Source organism: Zea mays, chromosome 7 (assembly GCF_902167145.1).
Source record: "Zea mays cultivar B73 chromosome 7, Zm-B73-REFERENCE-NAM-5.0, whole genome shotgun sequence".
NCBI lineage: Eukaryota > Viridiplantae > Streptophyta > Magnoliopsida > Poales > Poaceae > Zea > Zea mays.
Genome location: NC_050102.1, coordinates 93,918,763 through 93,933,507, shown reverse-complemented (window position 1 = coordinate 93,933,507; position 14,745 = coordinate 93,918,763).

The window sequence follows — 14,745 nt, the reverse complement described above, 5'->3', positions numbered from 1 at the left end:
AGAAGGAGCTGCAAGAATATGGAATATCCTGTGGCTACCAGCTAGGAGCTATGCTCTTCGGTGGAATTGACGAAGGAGCCTTAGGATGTATTCACGATCGCACCGGGGCAAAGATAATCGACACTCTATCGAAGAGTGTTGGTTTCCCGAAGCTTGAGGCTGATATTAGCGGCTACCGGCGACAACATATCATCGGCAGTATGTTTTATTCCAATTTCAAGGTAAAATTCTTTTTGCCTAGATTTCTGTTATATTTGTGATGAATCAAAATTTTCTGATGTCAGCTTATTTCCACAGAGTATGCTGCTAAGTAAGGCATTGAGGATGCAACAAGACCTCGAGGACAAGAAAAATGAAATTATAATCGAGGCCTTGGAGAGTAAAATTAAGGACTACGAAGCTTCTCTATAGAAGAAGGACTTCCTGCTTCAAGCAACAGAGGGTTCGCTTGTAGAAATTCAAGTTGAAAATGCTAGACTAAGAGAAGAGCTTCTCCAAAGTCAAACAGTCCTAAAAGAAAAATCAGAGAGCTTCGAACAAGAGAAGAAAGACCTGCAAGCAAAATATGAAGCCGAAGCTGATAAAAATACAAAGCTGCACAAATCTTTGAAGGACCTTCGGGATACATGTTTGAATTCTAGCAGCCGCTGCATGCAACGGTTGAAAGAGGTCTTCAGCTTAGTTGGGGCCAGCTCTGAAGATATTACGCCTTCGTCTGAAGACATATCAAATACCTTCAAACATATTGAAAATGAAGTTGATGCACTCGATGAAGTGATAGCTGGGCATGGTGACTTCTGTGCTTTGCTAGCTTCTCGCGGCACAGCTACCACATTCTTGGAAGTCGGTTGCACGCATGCGAAGACAGTAAACAGACCTACCTTCAGCCTGTCATCATTAGATTTGATTGATATTCCTAGTGAAGCCTGAAGCATCGGAAACAGATTCATAACTCAAATTTGGGCTAAGGGTGGACGAGAGTTGGCTGGGGACGAAGCCCGAAACTTGCTTAAACTAGTACAAAACTTATACCTGTTGCTTGCCTTGATTCTTATAATTACTTTTACCTTATACCATTGTTTGTCTGTAGGGTAGCGGTGCCGAAGATTGATAACCCAAAGCACATTCCGAAGGTTGCTGAGATGAAGCTTCTCTTTAAGCCTTCCTGTATAGAGCTTAGGAATATTTGCATTATCTTTGCAAAAGATTATAATCGAGAATTAAACAGTACTCTGTATATTGTGACAGAACCTCCCAAGTAATTAGGCCCACCTACAGTTGTCCTTGTCTAACAGACATCAGACACCCTGTAGATGTTCCTAAGTCACTTGACAAGTTCGGTATCTTTGCTTACCTTTCCAGGAACGTTTCACCCGTCTTGCAGACATTATAGAACATCGGAGATAAAGAGATGCGGAAGCGATTACATAAACTTACATTTATTAAAAAGTAAGCTCAAGTTGTTTATTACAGACCAGAAATATAAGCGAGTGCAGAGTAGTATTATTACATAACTAAGGGAGGCAAAAACTCCTCCCGATAAGTTTTTCACAAAAGTTCTATATGGAGGACCAAGTCCTCCCGCACTTCAGTCTTGTTTCTCCTCCTTAGGAACCACCTTGGTACAGAAGCAACAGAAATCTGCTACTTCCTCACCTAAAAACAACGAAGGGATAAACCCTGAGTATGGAATTACTCAGCAAGTCTTACCCGACTAAATAAAAGACTCTCAAGGGTATGCTGGCTTAAGGGAGTCAAGGTAAGGCTTTTCAATAATCAAAGACTCTGTTTTGCAGAAATGCTTACTAAAGTGGATCCTTAAAAATCCAATTTTATTTGTCAAGTTAAGTATAATTACCTGCAACTAGATTTCTTTCTACCCTAGTTCAATCACTGGTCCTGCACTAGCCAATTTCTTAACAAAAACCCATCATCTTTAGTGGAATGCTACGTGTAGGGCAGTGACCAAGTCTTCATAACCGCGAAGGTACGGCGATCCGAATCGATTATACTCATCTGAGGATCTCCAATCACACGACATATGTAGCACTTAACCCTTGCATATGTCAACCCACCACCGGGGTTCTTAAGACCAGATCAGGTTCACGCAAACCGAGAGCACAGATACACCACCGTCCAGCCTCTTGCCACGGAGGGTACACGCTACTCTCGCCACCGCTCCATGCCCATTTCGTGTTATCTTATTCTGGCCTTAGTCTGCCCGAGGTAAGGCTTACCCATGACGAGGCATGTGACCAGTTAAAGGGTCCTCGATCATCAAGCCTACATCGATAAGGTCCTTAATCGACTCAGACGGAGACACTACACCGAGACTCTCTTCTCGTGCAAGTCACCCGCCTGGTCTCAGCTTAATCATTTCAACCCAAAAACTTGGTACCTGGCAGAGGTACATCTTTTCCGATGTTGAATCCATCACGGCCATGATGGATTCACCATCAAGTTTTATTTTTGAAAACAACACTCCCACTTTGCCAAACATCTTTTGTAAAACAAATCCTTTTGTTTTTCTAAAGCAATACTAAGCATAGAAAAAACCTTTTTGTAAAAATAGGGTATCAAGGAAGGTAATCAAGTTCAAGGAAGGTAATGCAAGAATTGTTTTATCAAGCAACTCCTATCACCTAATGCAGCAAGCAAGTGAGAAAGATTTTAAAAACATCAAGGGAGGTGGCAAATGCACCGGGGCTTGCCTTCGTTCACAGGTGAGTCTGGCTCGGATCCACAAATATCAAAGTAGAAGCAGTTTCCTGCCTGAGAATCCGAGGGTGGTGGTGTCCTTTCTTCAGTGACTTCCACTTCTTCTTCGCGTTCTAACATAACCATATATATACATATATAAGAATGAATGCCATGTAATGCTCATGAGAGTGCGAAGATAATAAAGATTTATTGTCTAAGTCTTGAATATAACTTTCCTTCACGGAACTCCGAGAACTTAGGGTTTCCGGAGTCTGTAAAGGAGTTCATAGAGCAGGGGGGTTTGGGTTCTAGTTATCAAACATATCCCAAATCAATTCAATTTCTACCCATGGCTTCTAAATAATGTGGGGAGTTCATATAAAAATTTTGAACATTTTTGGGATTACCATTTATCTTTTAAAAATCCAGAACTATTTCTTTAAGCTATTTTAAATGCCCTAAAATTCCCTGTTTAAACTAAAAATCATGAAACTATTTTTATTAAATTCTAGGGAAAATAATAAGCCTAGGAAAATTGGTTTCACAATTTTAGGATTTTTCTACAATTTTTAATAGATTTCCAAAGTTCTTCTGAAAAAGAAAAAGGAAAAGACTCAACAGTATTGGGCTCAAACTGGCCCAAGCGGCCCAACTCCACGCAGAAGCGCGCCCGCGCACGCGCGCCTGCAGACTTTGCATGGAGACCCCTGCGGTTTTCAGTATCCCGAACCGAGTCCAAAACACTATTTAAACAGTCGCTGACATTTTACACAGGGGTCCCCCAACTTCTGTTTCTTCACCAGATAAACCCCTGACGACGAACGGCGCTGCGCAGAGCTCCAACGAGCTCACATGCCGGCCGATCCACGCAACAACTGGCGTCCAGACTTGGCCGAAGTCAAATTCAAGACCTAAGGACTGTTTCTCCCAAACTAATTTCATAAACGGTGACCTATCCTGCGCTGTCCACGGTGACAGTGGTTAACGCGGACACTCGACCGCGTTCACGGTGACCAATGGAGTTCTAGCTTAATTGGACGGGTCAGTGATTATCAAGAGCAAGCAAGAGTGCCGAAACAAGAACGCAGAGGGCGAGATTGGACCTGATTTGGGATGGCCGCGGCGAGGGACTCTTCGCGGTGGCGGAAACTTGATTTGGGGGGAGTTGGAAATTCCAGAGCTCGGGTGAACGATTACGGGTGGGAGTGGGTGCTAAGGCTTCACGATGATATGGCGCAGCTAACCGTGGGCTCAATTTATAGGGAGAGAGAGCGGTGACCGTGAATCAGGGCGCTGACGTGCGGCGGCCGGAGGTGAAGAAGAACGCTGATGCGGTGAATACGTGTTCAGTGTCGTGGCAGTAATTCCGGTGGTCGACGGGAAGCTAGAGGGAGCCACGGCGATGCGGTGGCGAGGTTGGGACACGCGGCGCAAGGTCGGACGACGGCTATCACCGGCGTTCTTATCAGCTTCCATCGCGGTGACACAGTACGGTGGCCAGAGTTCTTTAACGGCTGGAGCTTATCCACGGCGGTGATCTCCAAGCGTTGTCCACTTACCCCGAGCACAAGTTGGGCCGGCTGTCGCACGAATCACGGCGGCAATCGGTCGCCGGCGGTAAGTCAGCCGCGCTGTCGATCTGATCTTCAGCATGCAGTGTACCATGGCGAGCACTTATTCAGAGCAGCTGACAGAGCACTTTGGAGCATGATTTACTCTCAATTTCCAATGACAACTCCACCCAAGCTCTGCATCAAAATTGTAGAGCTATAAACCAGCAATAATTCGAACTATAGGGCTTGAACTCATTTGAGCACTAGATCGAGGTTGAATTCATGCTTAAAGTTTCAGTGATCACATTGTTTGTCTGAAAATTCAGACATTGGCATCCTGACAGCCCAACTTCAACCTTAATTATCTCCAGATTTTTCTCAATAACATGGCTTGCACTCTTAAGCAAAATTGTTCACCTAAGATAGATCTACATAGTTGATGTGGTGACCTAGGGCAAAGATCCTATATTTTAAAGGTTACAAGGCTCCAAAGTTGAGCCAATATCCCTGAAATCAGACTTAGACTATTAAGGACTTAAGAGGTGAGTTTTGCAAATAAGCCCAAAACTTAGGGTTTAACTTGCAAATTCACATATTTGTGACCCAAATGACTTAAGATACTTATTTAACTTAGTTTTTGCACTTTAGTCCAAAAGTGGACTAATTTTGCACATAGGTCCCTAGGGTTTGGTTTTAGGGTTTTCCAGGATTCCATTTAGGGTTTTTAGTATCCCAGGGGTATAAATGTGATTCAACTTTATTTTTGGGGACATTTTCTGACTTTTTCCCTAAAGCCTTTAGGTTTTCTCAACTTGGGTTAAGTTTTACCCCTTTAATCCCTATTTAGGGTTAAGTTCCCTATTCAGGGTTCTATTTGCAAAATACCAAAGCAATACAACTTGTTTGAAATTTTTACCTAGTGAATGCACTCTAAGTGTGTCAAACATATGCAATGCCAATGCTTATGATGTCATGCTCAAGTTTTAGTTACAGTAACACCAGGGGTGTTACATCCTTCCCCCCATAAAAGAATCTCGTCCCGAGATTAAAAGTCCTAGGGTAAGTAATGGAAAAGGAAATGCGGCATACTTTTATTTCCTTATTTCTGGTACAAGGCAGGGGTGACTTGGGAATTTACTCCTTTATTACACAGTTATACAGGCTTTACAATTTACAAGAGGCTAAAAAGTCTGGGAAATTCTTATCTAAAAAGTCTTGAGTTTCCCATGTAGCCTCATCTTCGGAATGCTGGTTCCATTGTATCTTATAAAACTTGAGAGTTTTTCTCCGGGTAACCCTGTCCTTTTGATCCAAGACTCGAATAGGGTGTTCAGAATATGTCAAGTCCGGCTCAAGGACAACATCTGTTACTTCAATGGTTCGATCGGGGATCCGAAGACACTTCTTCAATTGTGACACATGGAACACATTATGTATAGCAGACAAAGTTTCGGGGAGCTGCAGTCGATACGCCACTGGTCCACATTGCTCAAGGACCAGGAATGGACCAATGTACCTGGGTGCAAGCTTCCCTTTCACCCCGAAACGCGATACCCCCTTCATTGGTGAAACCTTCAGGTAGACATAGTCCCCTTCATGAAAATATAAGGGCATTCGCCGTTTGTCTGCATAACCCTTTTGACGAGCTTGTGCTTTCTTCATATTATGAATAATTTTCTGAACCTTTTCCTCGGTCTCCTTCACCATATCAGGCCTAAAGAAGTACCTTTCCCTAGGTTCAGACCAATTTAGCGGAGTACGACATCGTCGTCCATATAAAGCTTCAAAAGGTGCCATCTTGATACTTTCTTGATAGCTATTATTATATGAAAACTCCGCCAAAGGCAAACATTCATCCCATTTCGGTGAGAAGTCCAGAACACATGCTCGCAACATATCTTCGAGTATTTGGTTCACTCTCTCAGTCTGTCCACTGGTTTGAGGATGATATGCCGAACTATGGAGCAACTTAGTACCCAAGGATTTGTGAAGTGCTTCCCAAAACTTGGCTACAAATTGAGGTCCACGATCAGACACTATGGTCTTCGGAACACCATGCAGACTAAGAATACGAGCAATGTACAATTGGGCATAGACAGTAACCGGGTGATCTGTCTTGACCGGTAGAAAGTGAGCAATCTTCGTAAGTCGATCAATTATAACCCAGATAGAATCATACCCTTTTGCAGTCCTGGGTAATCCCACGATAATGTCCATACTGATGTCTTCCCATTTCCAGGTCGGTATTGGTAGTGACTGTAATGGACCGACAGCTTTCAAATGTATGGCCTTGACACGTCTGCAGGTGTCACATCTCGCCACATAGCGTGCAATTTCGATCTTCATCTTTGTCCACCAGTAATGTTGTTTCAAGTCTTGGTACTTCTTAGTGCTTCCGGGATGAATAGAATAGCGGCTAAGATGTGCTTCATCAAGAATTTGCTGGCGGAGCTCTTCATTCTTTGGCACCACTATGCGGTTATTAAACCATACAATGCCTTGTTCATCTTCTTTGAAGCATTTGGCTTTTCCAGCCCTTAACTTCTCACAAATGTGTTTCATACCCTCATTATCCTTTTGGGCATCAATTATCCTTTGCAAGAGGACTGACTCAAGCTTAAGCTGATTCAAAGTTCCTTGTTGGACCATTCCCAGGTTTAGCTTCTCCATCTCTTGACATAAAGTGTTGTCAGAGGTCTTCACCGTAAGACAGTGACAGGAAACCTTACGGCTTAGTGCATCTGCCACAACATTGGCTTTGCCTGGGTGATAATGAATTTCCAGTTCATAGTCCTTAATAAGCTCAAGCCATCGTCTCTGCCTCATATTCAATTCTGACTGGGTGAAGATGTACTTCAAGCTTTTATGATCTGTATAGATATGACAGATATTTCCCAGCAGATAGTGACGCCAAATTTTCAGGGCATGAACCACAACAGCTAGCTCTAGATCATGAGTTGGGTAATGCTCCTCATGTCAGCGTAACTGCCTTGAAGCATATGCAATTACTCGGCCCTCTTGCATTAGCATGCAACCGAGTCCACTGCCAGATGCATCACAATAAACATCAAAAGGCTTGGTGATGTCCGGTTGAGCCAATACCGGAGCAGTGGTTAACAATGTCTTCAATTGTTCAAAGGCTTCATCACACTTCGAAGACCAATTGAATTTAACATCATTCTTCAATAAACTTGTGATTGGCTTCACAAGCTTAGAAAAGTCTGGTATAAATCTGCGGTAATATCCAGCCAGTCCAAGGAAACTTCGGACCTGATGAACAGTGGTCGGGGGTTTCCACTCCAAAATGTCCTTGACTTTGCTGGGGTCTACCGCAATCCCTCTGGCAGATAGGACATGTCCCAGAAATTGAATTTCCTCCAGCCAAAACGCGCATTTGCTGAACTTGGCATACAACTGATGTTCCCTCAGGCGCGTTAACACGATCCGTAAATGTTGGGCGTGCTCCTCTTCATTCTTGGAATATATCAAAATGTCATCAATGAAGACTACCACAAACTTGTCTAGCTCGGGCATGAACACCGAGTTCATCAAATATGTGAAGTGGGCCGGAGCATTTGTTAACCCGAAAGACATTACCAGATATTCAAACAACCCATACCGCGTAGTGAACGCGGTCTTTGGTATATCTTCGGGCCGAATACGGATCTGGTGATAGCCCGATCGGAGATCAATCTTTGAAAATACCCTTGCTCCAGTCAATTCATCAAATAGAATGTCAATCCTTGGAAGAGGGTACTTGTTTTTGATGGTGACCTCATTCAAGGGTCGATAATCCACACACATTCGTAAGGTCTGATCCTTCTTTTTGACGAATATGGCTGGACAACCCCATGGCGATGAGCTTGGCCGGATAAATCCTTTCTCCAGGAGATCTTGTAATTGAATCTTCAATTCTGCCAACTCATTAGGAGGCATACGGTACGATCTTTGAGAAATGGGAGTCGTACCGGGCTTCAATTCTATTACAAACTCTACCTCCCGCTCAGGTGGCAATCCCGGCAAATCCTCGGGAAAGACATCAGGGAACTCGCATACTACCGGGATATCCTTGATTTCTGGTACCATGACTTCATAAACTCTGCCAGTAATTTTGTTTGGAATAGGGATGGGCAAAAGAATTTCTTCTTGATTATGACTCAACCTGATGGTTCTTTGATCAGTATTGAGTGTTGCTTTATGCTTGGCCAACCAATTCATACCCAAAATAACATCTATGTCTTGGCCTTTCAGGACGATCATATTGGTAGGAAAGTCCCGTCCGGCCAATGATACGGGCACTTGATAGGCCACTTCTCTAGTAAAGATTTGTCCCCCAGGTGAGTGTATTTTAAATCCCTCTTTTGATTCATGGCATGCAATGTGATGTTGCTCCACAAATTTCTTGCTAATGAACGTATGCGAAGCACCAGCATCAAAAAGAATGACTGCAGGGTGATTGGCCACGAGAAACGTACCCATCATCACCGGTTCACCTTCCGGTGTAGTGGCCACTTGGGTATAGTATACGCGTCCCGTCTTCTTGAAATTTTTGCCCTTAACATTTCCCTTGTGAAAGCATCTAGGCCCCTGGTTGGTTTTAGTGATTAATGACAACGTAATATTATATGTGACTAACGTGTGTTTTGCAGAGACAAATGGTAAGTTAGGTCGCATGACAGGTAGAAGTACTACAACGTGAAAACAATCCCGGAGATAAGAACTCGAAGCGACGGCTAAAACGACGGAACAAAAGGTGAAGGTCTATGGAGTCTGAGTGTCAAGGAGATGTGGACACTCGCGATTTAGTTAGGTCTTTTATTCTCTTTTAGCCGTACTATAAAGAGCGGTTGTCGATGAGTAGTTTGACCAAGAGAGTTCTAGTGTAGTGTTGGTGCACAATCACACTCATATACAGTGCTAGGTGTCACTCTAGAACTCACACACAAGTTAGAACGAAAACCGATTTGAAAATCAGCTGAAAAACAAGACTTAGTGTTTCTGGCTTAGGGGCACCGGACTGTCCGGTGTGCACCGGACTGTCCGGTGCACCCTCTGCCAGGTGGGGCCAGGCTGGTCCACGGTAGAGTGTTTTCCCTTCGCAGAAACCCGAGAGCGCAGCTTTCAGAGTTGAATTTTAGTGGTGCACCGGACACCGCACCGGACTGTCCTGTGTGCACCGGACAGTGGACTGTTCACTGTCCGGTGCGCCATGAGTCCAACGGCTCTCTGTCAGAACTAGCCGTTGGAAGTGACCGTTGGCGCACCGGTGGCGCACCGTTGGCGCACCGGTGGCGCACCGGACTGTCCGGTGCGCCATCGCGCAGTAAATTGCCTGTAACGGCTAGTTGGTGGGTGAGGGCTATTTATACCCCTTCCACCCACCATATTCAATGTCTTGTACTCCACATTTATTCCAGCACATTGCTAGAGCATTGCAAGCACCAAAAGCCTAGTGAGGAGATTAGAGAATCATAATCCGCGCTTGTTCCTCATTAGCGCTAGTGAGAGCCACCTAGAGCACACACCACTTGCATTAGGCTTCTCTTGGTCAAGCGAAAGTCTACGACTTGTTACTCTTGGTGATCGGCATCACCTAGACGGCTTGGTGGCGTTGGGAGCTCGGTGATCACCGTGAAGATCTTGTTGGTGACCCGACTCAAGTTTGTAAGCGGTCTCGAGGGATCCACCGCGCCGGAGTGGCAAAGGATCATCTCGTAGTGAGCACTTGGTTCTTGCGAGGACCAAGGGGGAGCGATACCCTTGCGCGGGTGCTCCAACGAGGACTAGTGGAGAGTGCCGACTCTTCGATACCTCGGGAAAAATTGGAGTCTTCTAAACTTTGCTTTACATTCCGCACTTAATTCAAGCACTTTACATTGTGTATTTGTTTAGCAAGTATTTGAAGTATTATCTTAGCTTTGTTACATTTCTAGTATTATATTCTTAGTGCTAGTTGTTGGGGTGAAGTTGGGCTCTTGTTTAGCTCTTGCTTAGGTTTTAATTAGTGTTGATTTTTAGAAAAGCCCAATTCACCCCCCTCTTGGGCATCGTGATCCTTTCAATTGGTATCAGAACCTTGTTGCTCATAGATTAGCTTAACCGCTAGAGTTACGATGTCCGGTGGGGACGGACCTCCTCCCGTTTTTGATGGTGACGATTTTCCTTATTGGAAAATTCGTATGGAAGCATACTTAGAGGCTATAGACATTGGTGTTTATAAAGCCGCCACACAAGGGTTCCCCGAACCTAGAGATCCCACAAATCTTGTAGGTGATGAGTTCAATTATGAGAAATGGAATGCTAAGGCCAAAAACACCCTTTTTAGAGGCCTTTGCAAAGATGTGTTCAATAGAATAAGGAATCATAAAAATGCTCATGATTTGTGGATGGACATTTGTGCTCTACATGAAGGAACTAGAAGTGAACGTGAGGAAAGATATCACATAGCCATGCGAAAGTTAAATTCTTTTGAAATGCTTACTAATGAAAATGCAAATGCTATGTACTCACGACTTAATATTCTTGTAGAGGAAGTCAATGGATTGGGGCTTACTCAAATCTCACAACCGGATGTTGTGAGGAAGATTCTCAGTGTCCTCCCAATAGACAAATATGGACACATTGTCACTGTGCTACATCAAATGGATCTTTCAGTTACCACACCTACACAAATTTTGGGAAAGATCAATGCCCATGAAATGTACATGCACATCAACGACAAAGAAGAATCATCTTCCAAAAGAAAGGATTTGGCTCTCAAAGCAAATCATGAAAGAAAAGGAAAAGCAAAAATACAAGTTGAGGAAGAGTCCTCAAGTGATGATGACCTTGATGCAAACATTGCCTTGATGGTAAGGAAGACCACCAAGATGCTGAAGAAGCTAAATAGAGAAGGCATCAAATTTGATTCAAGAAAGAAGAAGTTCTTTTCCAACAAAAGAAAGCCCATTTCTGAGATGGACTGCTACAACTGTGGTGAGCTTGGTCATCTTGCTCATCAATGCAACAAGCCCAAGAAGAACAAGTTCAAGGGCAAGAAGGAAGATGACAGCGATGATGAAAAGAAGGAAAAGAAATTCTTCAAGAGGAAGGATGGGAAGCAAAAGAAGTTCCACAAGAAGAAGAATGGAAAGGCATATATTGTTGGCGACTGGCTCACCGACATCGAATCATCAAGTGGGTCTTCTTCAAGTGAAGAAGAGAATGATGAAAAAGTTGCGGCCATCGCCGGGGACTTCTCTTCACCACCACCATCGCCATCATCCACTTCTCACCTATGCCTCATGGCTAGGGGTGAACGAAAGGTGAACTACAAGACCGGTGGGAGCCATTGGGTTATTGACAGTGGATGCACACAACATATGACAGGCAACCCTCGGATGTTCACCTCATTAGATGAGAATGTTGATGGTCAAGATAAAATCACATTTGGAGACAACTCAAAAGGAAAAGTGCAAGGACTTGGCAAGGTGGCAATCTCAAATGATTTATCAATATCAAATGTTCTCTTAGTTGCACCCTTGAGCTTCAATTTATTATCAGTGGGACAACTCTGTGATCTTGGACTTCAATGCTTATTCACTCCATCAGAGGTTATTGTAACAAAAATGGATGATGAATCAATGGTATTCAAAGGATTTAGATACAACAAACTTTACTTAGTGGATTTCACTTCAGAAGATGCAGACTTAAGAACTTGCCTCTTCACCAAAGCTTCTCTTGGATGGCTTTGGCACAGGAGGCTTGCACATGTTGGGATGAGCACACTCAAGAAGGTATTAAAGAAAGATATGGTTAGAGGATTAAAGGATGTGGTGTTTGAAAAAGACAAGCCATGCAGTGCATGTCAAGCTGGAAAGCAAGTTGCTAATACACATCCCACTAAAGCTTTCATGTCAACATCAAGGCCACTGGAACTACTTCATATGGATTTATTTGGACCTACAAATTATGTCAGTGCCGGTGGCAACCTCTACTGTCTAGTGATTGTTGATGACTTCTCAAGATACACTTGGGTGTTCTTTCTCCATGACAAATCTGAAGTTGCATCTATATTCAAGAAGTTTGCCAAGAAAGCACAAAATGAATTTGATTGCAAGATTTAAGAAGATTAGAAGTGACAATGGCAAAGAATTTGACAACACCAACATTCATGAGTACTGTGATGAAATTGGGATCAAGCATGAAGTATCTGCCACATATACACCTCAACAAAATGGAGTTGTTGAAAGGAAAAACAGGACCTTGATCACCCTTGCAAGAACAATGATTGATGAGTATAACACACCGGAGAGGTTTTGGTCCGAAGCTGTCAACACTGCTTGTTATGCATCAAACAGGCTATTTCCTCACCGGCTACTTGCGAAGACTCCTTATGAACTGCTAAATGGGAAAAAGCCAGACATCTCTTTCTTCCGGGTATTTGGGTGCAAATGCTACATCTACAAGAAACGCCATCACCTATGGAAGTTTCAAAGACGTTGTGATATTGGTTTTCTTTTGGGTTATTCATTAAAGTCCAAAGCATATCGAGTATTCAACCATGCCACTAGCGTGGTAGAAGAAACATATGATGTGGAATTTGATGAGACTAATGGCTCCCAAGGAGCACTTGAAAATCTTGATGATGTAGGTGATGAGCCACTTAGGGAAGCAATGAAGAACATGCCTATTGGAGCTATCAAACCAAAAGAAGATGAAGAAGAGGTGCAAATCATTGACAGGCCTTCTTCATCAAATGTACCACAAGATGATGAAAAAGATGAGAGGCATGCAAATGAAGATACATTTGTCTCTCATGAACAAGCAAGGGTACAAGCCGAAGATGTTGATGCTCCAGGATCTTCTTCCCAAGTGGTTGACAGGAGAAACTCATCACTACTTCAAGCTCATCCTCAAAACCAAATCATCGGGAGTCCTTCACAAGGGGTTATTACTCGATCACATAGACATGCTAATTTTATTGAACATCACTCTTTTGTTTCTTGTGTTGAGCCTACTTGTATAGATGAGGCGCTACAGGATCCGAACTGGGTGAATGCCATGCATGAAGAACTTAACAACTTCACCCGTAACGAAGTTTGGACCCTGGAGAAGCCCCCACAAGATGCAAGAATCATTGGAACAAAGTGGGTGTTCAGAAACAAACAAGATGATCAAGGTGTGATTGTAAGAAACAAGGCAAGACTTGTCGCAAAGGGATTCTCTCAAGTTGAAGGCTTAGATTTTGGAGAGACCTTTGCACCGGTTGCTCGACTGGAAGCCATCCGTATCCTACTTGCATATGCATCATGCTATGATATAAAACTTTATCAAATGGATGTAAAAAGTGCATTTTAAATGGCTTCATAAATGAACTTGTATATGTTGAGCAACCGCCTGGATTTGAAGACCCTAGATATCCTAACCATGCTTACAGGTTGTCCAAGGCGCTTTATGGGCTAAAGCAAGCTCCAAGGGCTTGGTATGAGCGTCTTCGCGACTTCCTCATCGAAAAGGGCTTCAAGATTGGGACCGTCGACACAACTCTCTTCACAAAGAAACATAACGGTGATATTTTCATTTGTCAAGTATATGTTGATGATATAATCTTTGGCTCGACAAATGACTATCATTGCAAGGAATTTGGTGAGTTGATGTCGAAGGAGTTCGAGATGTCAATGATTGGTGAGCTAACATACTTCCTCGGCTTTCAAGTCAAGCAAATGAAAGATGGTAACTTTCTCTCACAAGAGAAGTATACCAAAGACTTGTTGAAAAGGTTCAACATGGAGAAGTGCAAACCAATCAAGACCCTTATGCCTACAAATGGACATCTCGACTTAGATGAGGGAGGTAACCCGGTTAATCAAACTCTCTACCGTTCTATGATTGGTAGTTTATTATACCTTACCGCATCTAGGCCCGATATTATGTTTAGTGTCTGCATGTGTGCTAGATTTCAATCTAATCCTAAGAAAGCTCATCTTCGCGCTGTTAAGAGAATTCTTAGGTATCTCAAGCACACCACAAGCGTTGGTCTGTGGTATCCCAAAGGAGCTACTTTTGATTTAATTGGCTATTCCGATTCGGATTATGCCGGTTGCAAAATTGATAGGAAAAGTACTTCTGGGGGATGCCATCTGCTTGGTAGATCACTAGTTTCATGGACATCCAAAAAGCAAAATAGTGTTGCCTTGTCAACTGCCGAAGCGGAATACATTGCCGCAGGTGCTTGTTGTACACAGATTTTATATATGAAACAAACTCTTCTAGACTATGGCGTAGTTCTAGAAAAGGTACCTTTGTTGTGTGATAATGAGAGTGCTGTTAAAATTGCTAATAATACTGTACAACACTCTCGCACCAAGCACATTGATATCCGTCATCACTTCCTTAGAGATCATGTTGCTAAAGGAGATATCATTTTAGAAGGAGTGAGGTCGGAAGATCAATTAGCGGATATTTTCACTAAGCCACTTGATAAGACCCGCTTTTGCATGTTGAGGAATGA